Source organism: Leuciscus leuciscus, assembly GCF_965113295.1.
Source record: "Leuciscus leuciscus genome assembly, chromosome: 19".
NCBI classification, from domain to species: Eukaryota; Metazoa; Chordata; class Actinopteri; order Cypriniformes; family Leuciscidae; genus Leuciscus; species Leuciscus leuciscus.
In genome coordinates, this window is record NC_138743.1 from 1,758,742 (window position 1) to 1,772,077 (window position 13,336).

Consider the following 13,336-nt stretch of genomic DNA (forward strand, 5'->3'; position numbering starts at 1 on the left):
ATTCACTGTCTGAACTCTTTAAATGGCCTTAAATGACTGTGAGCGCAGGAGTGTGTGTGTGTGTGTGTGTGTGTGTGTGCATTGTCTGACATAAGAAATGATTACATTTCCATTACAGTTAAACACATTTCCTTTTACAGTTTTTCGATTGCTGACGCACTATAACCTGTTTCACCAGTTTTCATATTCCAGTTTTCTCAATGTTTTCTGCCGATCATTGATCTAATTGATCTGATTTTTAAAAACATATTTATTTGTTATTAGCACATTGAAAAATCCTTGAAAAACTATTTCATTTTTTAAAATAATAATAATTTTATTATTATTATTAGTGTATTGAAAAATCACCATTGGAAACAATACAATTATTTAAATGCTGATTTATTTATTTATGTGTGTGTGTGTGTGTGTGTGTATATATATATATATATATATATATATATATATACAGTTGGTACGGAAAGTATTCAGACCCCCTTAAATATTTCACTCTTTGTTTGTTATATTGCAGGCATTTGCTAAAATCATTTAAGTTCATTTTTTGTCCTCATTATTGTACACACAGCACCCCATATTGACAGAAAAACACAGAATTGTTGACATTTTTGCACATTTATTAAAAAAGAAAAACTGAAATATCACATGGTCCTAAGTATTCAGACCCTTTGCTGTGACACTCATATATTTAACTCAGGTGCTGTCCATTTCTTCTGATCAGCCTTGAGATGGTTCTACACATAGATATCATATAATAAAGACTAGATGTCTCGTCCGCGCTGCTGGCCAATGGAGGTCGACGTCCGCACACGGCGTCCATCTTACCACAGGGCGCTCGCTCACTCGTAACATGGTGCATGTACTTTTAAATAACCATAACTTGCTCAATTTTCTACCGATTTTCAAACGGTTTGGTTTGTTATAAACGTCAGAGATGTAGTTATGATACTGCATACATATGAATAATTATAACAATGGACTTCCATATGAAAGAATTATAGCCACGTTAATAACGTTTGTAAGAAACCAAACCGTTTGTAAATTCGTCAAGATTTCAAATCTGAAGCTTCAAGCTTTCCTGTGGTAAGATGGCCGACGGTGATACCGGAAGTGACTCCGCCGTAAGACATCTAGCCTTTATTATATGATATCTATGGTTCTACACCTTCATTTGAGTCCAGCTGTGTTTGATTATACTGATTGGACTTGATTAGGAAAGCCACACACCTGTCTATATAAGACCTTACAGCTCACAGTGCATGTTAGAGCAAATGAGAATCATGAGGTCAAAGGAACTGCCTGAAGAGCTCAGAGACAGAATTGTGGCAAGGCACAGATCTGGCCAAGGTTACAAAAAAATGTCTGCTGCACTTAAGGTTCTTAAGGTTCCTAAGAGTTCCTAAGGTTCTGCTGCACTTCCATAATCCTTAAATGGAAGACGTTTGGGATGGCCAGAACCCTTCCTAGAGCTGGCCGTCCGGCCAAACTGAGCTATCGGGGGAGAAGAGCCTTGGTGAGAGAGGTAAAGAAGAACCCAAAGATCACTGTGGCTGAGCTCCAGAGATGCAGTCGGGAGATGGGAGAATGTTTTAGTAAGTCAACCATCACTGCAGCCATCCACCAGTCGGGGCTTTATGGCAGAGTGGCCCGACGGAAGCCTCTCCTCAGTGCAAGACACATGAAAGCACACCTGAAGGACTCCAAGATGGTGATAAATAAGATTCTCTGGTCTGATGAGACCAAGATAGAACTTTTTGGCCTTAATTCTAAGCGGTATGTGTGGAGAAAACCAGGCACTGCTCATCACCTGTCCAATACAGTCTCAACAGTGAAGCATGGTGGTGGCAGCATCATGCTGTGGGGGTGTTTTTCAGCTGCAGGGACAGGACGACTGGTTGCAATCGAGGGAAAGATGAATGCGGCCAAGTACAGGGATATCCTGGACGAAAACCTTCTCCAGAGTGCTCTGGACCTCAGACTGGGCCGAAGGTTCACCTTCCAACAAGACAATGACCCTAAGCACACAGCTAAAATAACGAAGGAGTGGCTTCACAACAACTCCGTGACTGTTCTTGAATGGCCCAGCCAGAGCCCTGACTTAAACCCAATTGAGCATCTCTGGAGAGACCTGAAAATGGCTGTCCACCAACGTTTACCATCCAACCTGACAGAACTGGAGAGGATCTGCAAGGAGGAATGGCAGAGGATACCCAAATCCAGGTGTGAAAAACTTGTTGCATCTTTCCCAAAAAGACTCATGGCTGTATTAGATCAAAAGGGTGCTTCTACTAAATACTGAGCAAAGGGTCTGAATACTTAGGACTATGTGATATTTCAGTTTTTCTTTTTTAATAAATGTGCAAAAAAGAACTTAAATGATTTTAGCAAATGGCTGCAATATAACAAAGAGTGAAAAATTTAAGGGGGTCTGAATACTTTCCGTACCCACTGTATAATTGATTTATTATTAATCTTTCTTTTATTATTATTACTGCATTGAAAAATAACATTAGGAAATACTTAAATTATTTAAATACTGATTTATTTTATTTATATTATTTTTGATTTAATTTAATTATTATTTTTTAAAATTATTTTATTAAATTATTTTATTAATAATTGTTATTATTATTAGTGCATTGAATATGCATGGGAAATACTGAAAGTATTTTTTTTACATTGATTTATTACAGTATTTATTATTTTGTATTATTATTAGTGCATTGAAAAATCACCATGAAAAAAAAAACATCTCTAATATGAATAGCTTTAGTGAGAATTTGGGAGAAAAACATGATAAGTTGTTCGGTCTTGTTGAGTCATAAAAATAACGCTTTCATTTACTATAAGCTAAATATGAAAGTAAATCCTTAAACAAAAGCATTTAAAACATTGTAAACAAGTTAGTGAAATAAACCAATAATAACACTAAAATATGTGTATTTTTATGCATGTCCACTAATATAAAAAACCCACGTTGACATTTAGAAAAAGAAGAGTTTGATTTCAGGAGGAATCCCACATATTGCTTTACAGCCACAGGTTACGAGACAAACAAATACTTGATTTACTGATATGTTAATGAGTCGTTCCTAAATGTAATATTTCAGCGTGCTTTGCTCCAGGGACCTGATTACTTAATTGTGGCAGAATTGTTTTCTTCCGGATTGCGTATTGATTGCTTGTGATAGAGCAAGTAAGCTTGTTTGCCAAAGAAAAGCTGAGATTACTGACTGATAAGATGTGATTTTACCTAGTGGAAAACAGGAAGAGTGAACATGTGGCCTCGTTTGACCCCGCACAGGTTATCTGATGTTGTAGAAAACACACAACTGGAATGCAGTCCTTTAGGAAGCAAATAGATTTCATTTAATCGATTTAAATGCTGTTTTTTTAAGGAAAAGGCACAGAATTGTGTCCTAACGCAGAGGCTTTTCCTCGGAAAGACGCACTGAGTTTTGAAAAGAACACATTGCCCAGTTTCCCTGCTATGATGTCATGAAGTGCTCTAAAAATCCCTGCGTTTGATCCCTGAAATGTGAAGAGTCATGCCTTTGCTTTAGTTAATCAGAGCGTCTGAACTCGCCAGATTTGATTTCTTGGAAAACAGAATGGAATGAGCGTGAAGTTCAGCAACTGCGAGCTCTGAGTCTCACATGTGACATCAGGGAGAAGCACAGGGGCTGTTTGAGGTCACACACAGATTTATATCACACTCGTGTGGACACACACACACACACACACACACACACACACACACACACACACACACACACACACACACACACGCACGCACGCACGCGCACACACACACACACACACACACACACACACACACTCACACACACACAGGCTTGCGTTTTGGTAAACATGTTGTTGAAGGCAGTGGAATGTACAACGATAACTATAACGATAACTATAACAATAACCCATAACAACAACTACAACGATAACTATGACGTTAAAGCTACACTGTGTAATTTCTTAAGTTGATTCTTAGCAAAAAACACTTTGTTCTTTCAAAATTGTGCTCATTAATGTGTAATTACTTCCACGAACTCGTAAGCGTAGAATCTACCAGAATACATACGAGCGGGTCGCTCGAACAGCGGCAGCCATGTTGCGCCTCCAAAGAGGCAAAAAGAGGGACATACCTGGAAATTCAAGCTTCGCCTTTCGCGTTTTTACACTCAGTGGCACCGTGACAAATGAGAGGGGGAGATTACTCACGACTGCCGGCAGATTTGAAATAATACGTCCACCGTAGGAGTTAAAACGCCCTCGGAATGGGAGGGGCTAGAAAGTAATATTCAGTTGGTCATCATATACAATTTCCCCGCTAGATGGGAGAAAATCCTACACAGTGTAGCTTTAAATATAATGATAACGATAACTACAACCATAACTATAGTGATAACTATAACGATAACTACAACGATAACTATAACGTTAAATATAACGATAACTACAACAACTACAACGATAACTACAACGATAACTATAACGTTAAATATAACGATAACTACAACAACTACAACGATAACTATAACGATAACTATAACGATAACGACAACGATAACTACAACGATATCTATAACGATAACTATAACGATAACGATAACTACAGTATAACTATAACTATAACGATAACTACAACAACTACAACGATAACTACAACGATAACTATAACGATAACTATAGTGATAACTATAACAATAACTACAACGATAACTACAACGATAACTATAACGTTAAATATAACAATAACTACAACAACTACAACGATAACTATAACGATAACTATAACTATAACGACAACAATAACTACAACGATATCTATAACGATAACTACAACAACTACAACGATAACTACAACGATAACTATAACGATAACTATAGTGATAACTATAACAATAACTACAACGATAACCATAACGTTAAATATAACGATAACGATAACTACAACAACTACAACGATAACTATAACGATAACTATAACTATAACGATAACTGCAACGATAACTACAACGATAACTACAACGATATCTATAACGATATTTGCAACGATAACTACAACGATAACTATAACAATAACTACAACGATAACTACAATAACTATAACGAAAACTACAACGAAAACTACACGATAACTACATCGATAACTATAACGAAAACTATGATAACTATAAATATTTGATTATTCACACCAGTGGACAATATTGTTCTGTTTATTCTAAGCGCGCTGCAGTTTTGCCGCCTGTCACTTTAAATGTTCGTGCTTGTTAAAGCAGGATGGATTCTGATTGGCTGTCAATGTTTGTATCGAACAAAATCGTTCTGAAATCGTTTCTCTAACTCTGCTATTCTTTTTTATTCAGAATGATTTTTTTAACTATATCTTTATCATTATAGTTATCGTCCTCAGTGTGAACGGGCCATAAAAATGATTTTTCAAAGCTGTAAATAAAACATTGATCATGGGATTTATACTATTTAAGTTTTCTACTTAAAAATGTCATGTTTCATTTAATGTGTTACTTGCCATTTCCGGTGTTGGGTGACTTAAGGCCATTGCACACTGAGTCCGAAATTCGCATCCGAAATTTTCGCACGTAAAATAAAAAATTCGACCTCACCTTATGTCAATCACGCTTGCACACTGTCTACGAAACTTTCGTCCGTAATAAAAAAATTCGGATCGGGTTCGATTTTCTGCGTTTTTCGCATCCACAGCCAGTATTTTGAGAGGTTTTTTGACAATTCAGAGCCACCGTACAAGCGAACGACAAAATCCAGAATGGCGTCTGACAAGTTGATACACTTCGTCTCACAGCACAAAGTACTGTATGAAAAACAAAAACGTGTATGTGTCCATACCTTAGACAAACTGCCAGTCTCTGTTCAGGATCGATTGGTTCACGGAAATTGGTGGTGGTCTTTTTAATATGTGGCTCCAGTATCGCTAGCAAAGCATCAAACTGTTCCACTGACATTCTGAGGTAAATTTTGAATCGCCTGGGATAATTTCGCAACTGCTTGATAAGGAGGGGAAACTCTCCTTCCTCTCAGCGCAATCTCAGGATTGGATGGACCCAATATTTCCTCTTTCTTTTTCTCTTTTTAAGAAGAAAGAGGGCAACAAAATCATCCTCACTGCTTGATAAATCCATTTTGTATTTTTTGCATTTTTTTCCGCAAAGGTTTAATAAATACGCACCGGATTCAGTGTGCAAGGTTTCTGTGCGTGACGAATTTTAAGGCTGACGAACACGAAAAAACACATACCAAAATTTCGTATGTCAGTGGCGTGTTACGCATGTTATTCAGATGCTATTTTAAGGGCGCATGCTTGTGCAAATAAAAATATATTTAAGCATAGTGCGGCCTCTCTCCCACTTTATGTATTAAGGGCGCATGCTTGGCCATAATGTAGCGTGTGCACAACGCGCATGCACTTTGATCCTCTCATCTACACAGAAGCAGCAGTTCTCATTTTTAGAAAACCAAACATTATTACAAGGAAAAATATTAACACATGAGGGAAATCATTGTTGTGTCCATGAAGATGTGAAAAAATAGGCATAAATCTAGCTTACACATTTACCCAAATTATCATACGCCTGTTTAACCGAAGCTAATTTGGGTGTGTTTCTCCATCCCCAACGTCACTTCTCTGTGTTTTACGGCCCTGACGAGAACGTCTGTCTCCTCGGCTGTGAACCGCTCCTGGAGTGCGTCTGGCAAATCCGCCGTTATAATAGCAAACCGCCATGGAACAAGCGCGCCTGCTCTTAAAGGGAATGTGAGATGACGCTCTGATTGGTTTATTTCACGTTACGCCCAAACCACACCTATGAGTAATGAAGCTACTTCAGACCAACACATTTTAGAGTCATTTATCCCGCCGGTATAATAGCAACAGCGCCCGAGACCCGCCCACAAAGTTACTTGCGTTTCACGTTTGATACTTGAAGTGATTATTTTCTTCTCTGATGACGTGGGCGGGGCAACCTGTCAGTCACACAAAATCCACCAATAGCAAACCACAACCATCCAATCAATTCCCCACAGACAAAATCAAGCCCCGCCCACATTTGTTCTTATTCCAGAAGCGTTTCACTCGATATACGGAACAATACATAAGAAAAGACCAGCACAACTTCCCTTTCATGCCGACTTTCATGAACAATAATGAAAACACTACATGAGAAATATTAGAGCTTTTACTTTTTGACAGAACTCTGTGTAATCGTATTACGATTCTCTGGGTTTGATGCATGTAATCATGGTTGACATTAGCAGTTTTCAAAGCTGCATTTGTAGAACGTCTTAGATCAGTGTTACGACTTGAAGTGAATGGTTAGGTATTACATTTTTTAAGAGAATTTTCCATCTTATGAATATTGCATTATGCACTTCTTTCATTTTCAGCTGTTAACTATGAAAATCACTCTAGATCTGCGAGAGAGAGTTATGCAAACGCAAATGCTTTAGTCTGCAATTCAGTAATACGAGCTGTAGAAAGTGTGCATGTCTTGATGGTTTTTATTTCAATTTATGTCTCAATGTCTGCCGATTTCTTGAATAGCACATTTATTTTATTTGGTTAGATTAGGTTAAGGTTAGTGGTGAACGGATATGTTTTTTTTTTTTTTTTTGATGGCCAAATCTAATGCATGCATCACAAAATTGAACGAAATAACCTTTGAGATCCATTAAGAGTCCAATTATCAATTAACTGGTAAAATCATCATATCATTCAGAGGTTTTCTCAGGCCTTCACTGCTTCACTCTTGCAGTTGTAGGAGTGTTTTTGGGGAATTATTGTGATGAATATTTTGAAAATGCTTTCAAGATAATGACGTGAACCAAAACGAGGGTTTCCATGGTGATATTCCACATGCTTTTCCATCTTTGACTCGGACATCTGTCTGTTTTTCATCCTCCGCTTTCTTGCTGTTTGCAAAATTTGGTTTGATCTGAGCAAACCTCAAACACTGAGTATGAAACTTTGACATGTAACCGTTACAAGGTCATTAACTAACATTATAACAATGAGCGATTCATTTGTTACACTATTTATTAATCTTTGTTAATGTTAGTTGATAAAAATACATCAGTTTATTGTTAGTTCATGTTCACTCAGGTCTATTTAAGTAATATACAGCTTTTGATTTGAATAATATGTTAGTAAATGTTGAAAATAACATTAACTAAGATTAATATGTGCTTTAGAAACTACTGTTAACAAATGAAACCTATGATAGTAAAGTGTTACCAATGTAACTCGTCCTGTATGAGGTTTGTTATTTCTTATTATTTATTTTGATAGAAATCTGTAAAGGATAACTGAATCGGTAATACTTTAAAATAAGGTTTCGTTTGTTAACTGAACTAACAATGAACAATGCTACAACAGCATTTATTAATATTAGTGTATGTTATTCTCAACATTTATTTAAACAGAGATGTTAAGATCAAGTTGTATCCGTTAATATTAGTTATACTACGGGGCTGTTGAATGCTTGTGTTACGATGTGGGTTTTGTGTCCTGTCAGGTTCTATGGTTCCCTGTCTTGTCTATTAGTTATCCCAGGTGTTTCTGATTTACCACGCCCCCTTGTTATCTTGTTTCAGCCTTGTCTTTGTGAGTTCTTGTATGTCTTACAGTTTGCTGTAGCATGTTAACGTGGATGTTCGTTCCTGTTCTTGTATCCTGTTCCTGAGTCCTGTATCCAGTCTAATTTGTATAGTTTGTGGTCTGTTAATAAAGTGTGTGCTGCATTTGGATCCTGCCTCATCTCTGCCTCAACTGCACCACGTTACAGCTTGAATCTGATTGGCTGACGAGCGTTCTAAGGTGTGCAGTTGTTTTTAGGGAAACTCACGGCTAAAGTAGTTCTGGCAGGTTTCGACCGCATTAAAGGTCCGTATCACTTCACCAAATGATTTCAGTTATTTCAAAGGTCTTTACAGTCAACAACAGAAAAAGAACCAAAACCCACAACGACACTGACCAAGCAAATAAATATAGTAATTTTCCATGTTTTTATCCACAAAATTACATTTTATTATGTACAGAAAGCACAAACTCTCTTTCTCATGCTCAAACACACACACATACAGTACAGAGACACACTCGCACAGAAACGTGTTGTCAGCGCTGCTCTGACGTTTTTATCAGTAAAATAGTTCAGCAACTTAAAAGCTACATGACATTTCTCACTAGCGATAAATTAACGGCACTGTTCTTGAAGCAGATAAACTTACAGTTTCACTATTAGTCGAGACGCTGCTGTCGAACACTGACAGACACACAGACTCAGGTAATTCACACACGCTTAATCTCTCTCTCTCTCTCTCTCTCTCTCTCTCTCTCTCTCTCTCTCTCTCTCTAATAAATGCATTAATCTGCTATCAGTGGCTCTAAAATGACGTTTTGGAATCAGCAACGGAGGCGTGGGATGAGATGCGTAAGAAATTAGTTCCACACACAAAAGTGTTTTAATGACAAAAACCTGAGAAATGTCTTGAAATAAATCATCTGAACAATGTTTAGAGGTGTTGTAACCATAGTATAAGGCAATAATTGACTCTGGGCCGTTGAATTATTAGAAAATGATGCACACCTTCGTGCCGTGGCCACATTACCACCTCGGGTGTGCGTTATTTCTCGAATAATTAAACGGACCTTTGTCAATTATTCCTTGCTTAATGCACTGTGAAATAACATGAACATTACATTTTTTTATTATCTAACATTAACAAAGGTTAATAAATGCTGTAGAAATATATTGCTCATTTAGTCTATTGTCAATGCATTAACTAATGTTAACCAATGAGATCTTATGAGACTGAATCTTATAATTTTTTGGGATTATTTTAATAGAGTTAATTTTTTTTATTTAAAAATTCTTGTTTTCCAGCACAAATATCCAAACACTCTTAAATCAGGACACATTTACTGGAGAATAAGCAAAATGACAGAAGATATTAAGTCTGAAAAATGGGTCAGAAATGAGTTTTTGCTTAAAACAAGAACAAATATCTGCCAATGGGGACAAAACAATAAAGTTGTTTTCCCTTAGAATTAAGTTTATTTTTCTGACTCCATTCGCACATGTTTGTTCTCGTTTAAAGCTAAACACAATATCTTACGCAGTTATGCTCGTATCTTGATTTAAGAATGTTTAGATATCAGTACTGGAAATAGTTCAATTAAATTAAATTCACATTTATTTGTACAGCGCTTTTCACACATCGTTTCAAAGCAGCTTTAGAGAAAATGCATGAGTCCATATTACAATTTACAGTGATCTGTCATCAGAGTAAACTGTTTAAGTTATGTATTTCAGAAATGTACATATACAAAATCACCGTTAACGAAAAATGTATTAATTAATACATTTACTAAGCATCATTTTAATGCAGAGGTTTCATTGTTCTCACAGACCTTTGGGCAATTCTGAATAAAAATAGGCATCACTCATCAATGTTTTAATTAGTTTCCCCTTAGAATTAAGTTTATTTTTCATATGCATATGTGCATTCTTGTTTTAAGCTAAACAAGCTACAAGACTATATATATAAATAATGATGAAATATCTTACGTCATTATGCTCGTATCTTGATTTAAGAATGTTTCGATATCAGTACTGGAAATACTAAGCATCATTTTAGTGCATTTGTTCATTGTTCTCACAGACCATTGGGCAATTGTGGATAAAATAGCATCAGTCATCAAGGTTTTAATGAATCAGCGGTTGATTCATACACTCAGTCAGTCGGAGAGTAGGAGTAAATCAGGACAGCATGAAGACTGCAGGCGTTCGGCTCTCTGTGGGTTTCTGTCGGGAACACGAGGGGAAGGGTGACGGGAAACAGCCTTTCAATCTAAAAACACACGCTTTCGCTGAAGGTCAGACGGGGTCACGGCGGGAGTGAGGAGCGGGAAACCGTGGGCCGTATATGGGCAGGTGTGTGTGATGGCTTCGAATCGGAGGCTCGTATGAACACCTGGTCAGAGTGTGTGTTTAATGAATGGTTCCTGTTTTCAAAGAGGCAAAGAGCTGGAATCACTAAAACCAGTCACACATGTTGAACGACAGATGCGAGCCGACAGTCTGTGTTTTTCTGCGGTTTCCTACACAGTCTGGCATACGGGTGTCTTTAATAATGGAAGAGATAAATTCACTTTTAGATTGGGAACCCTTACTTATTACTTTAAAGGGTTAGTTCATCTAAAACTGAAAATTATCTCATAATTTACTCACCCTCAAGCCATCCTAGGCGTATGTGACTTTCTACTCTATTTTTCACCTTTGTTGCTTAGTTGGGGACATTTAATTTAATATTCAACAATAATATTGATCTCCTGCATTGACACCATTATATGAGAACTGAACTGGACGATGACATCACGGTTTACTCCTGAGAGGCTATATATATATATATATATATATATATATATATATATATATATATATATATATATATATATATATATATATATATATATATAAATCAACTAAATGAATAACTTTTTTACAACAAAAATGAACCATCACTGAACTTACTTAATTTTCTTCTGGAAACAAACTTTGTTGCATTATTTTCCTGTTATCTCTGAGAAAATCTTTTTTTCAGAACCGATAAATCGGTCGACCTCTATATGAGGAGTGTCCAATTGACACTTAAGTTTAATACTTTGAAGTTTTTTCATATCGCCAACCTATGGAAGCATGTTTCCTCCACAGAATAAAAAATAAAGGTAATTGCGACTTTTTATCTTGCGTGATATAAAGTCACAATTACGAGTTATAAAGTCAGAATTGTGCGATATAAACTCGCAATTTTCACTTTTTTTCTCTGAATTGCATGTTTATATCGGGCAATTCTGACGTTATAACACACAATTGCGAGATATAAAGTCAGAATTGTGAGATATAAAGTCAGAATTGCAAGATTTGAAGTCAGAATTGCAAGATTTGAAGTCAGAATTGCGAGATATAAAGTCAGAATTGTGAGATATAAAGTCAGAATTGCAAGATTTGAAGTCAGAATTGCGAGATATAAAGTCAGAATTGCAAGATTTGAAGTCAGAATTGCGAGATATAAAGTTGCAATTTATGTGAAATAAAGTTGCAATTGTGAGATATAAAGTCAGAATTGCGAGATATAAAATCAGAACTGCAAGATATAAAATCAGAATTGTGAGATATAAAGTCGGAATTGCGAGATATAAAGTCGGAATTGCGAGATATAAAGTCGGAATTGCGAGATAAAAAGTCAGAATTGCGAGATATACAGTAAGAATTGCGAGATATAAAGTCAGAATTGCGAGATATAAAGTCGGAATTGCGTGATATAAAGTCAGAATTGCGAGATATAAAGTCAGAATTGCGAGATATAAAGTCAGAATTGCGAGATATAAAGTCAGAATTGCGAGATATAAAGTCTGAATTGTGAGTTATAAAGTCAGAATTGCAAGATTTGAAGTCAGAATTGCGAGATATAAAGTTGCAATTTATGTGAAATAAAGTTGCAATTGTGAGATATAAAGTCAGAATTGCGAGATATAAAATCAGAACTGCAAGATATAAAGTCAGAATTGTGAGATATAAAGTCGGAATTGCGAGATATAAAGTCGGAAATGCGAGATATAAAGTCGGAATTGCGTGATATAAAGTCAGAATTGCGAGATATAAAGTCAGAATTGCGAGATATAAAGTCAGAATTGCGAGATATAAAGTCGGAATTGCGAGATATAAAGTCGGAATTGCGAGATAAAAAGTAGGAATTGCAAGATAAAAAGTCAGAATTGCGTGATATAAAGTCAGAATTGCGAGATATACAGTCAGAATTGCGAGATATACAGTCAGAATTGCGAGATATAAAGTCGGAATTGCGAGATATAAAGTCAGACTTGCGAGATATAAAGTCGGAATTGCGAGATATAAAGTCGGAATTGCGAGATATAAAGTCGGAATTGCGAGATAAAAAGTCGGAATTGCGTGATATAAAGTCAGAATTGCGAGATATACAGTCGCAATCGCGAGATATACAGTCGGAATCGCGAGATATAAAGTCAGAATTGCGAGATGTAAACTCGGAATTGCGAGATATAAAGTCGGAATTGCGAGATGTAAAGTCGGAAATGCGAGATGTAAAGTCGGAATTGCGTGATATAAAGTCAGAATTGCGTGATATAAAGTCAGAATTGCGAGATATAAAGTCAGAATTGCGAGATATAAAGTCAGAATTGCGAGATATAAAGTCAGAATTGCGAGATATAAAGTCAGAATTGCGAGATGTAAAGTCGGAATTGCGAGATGTAAAG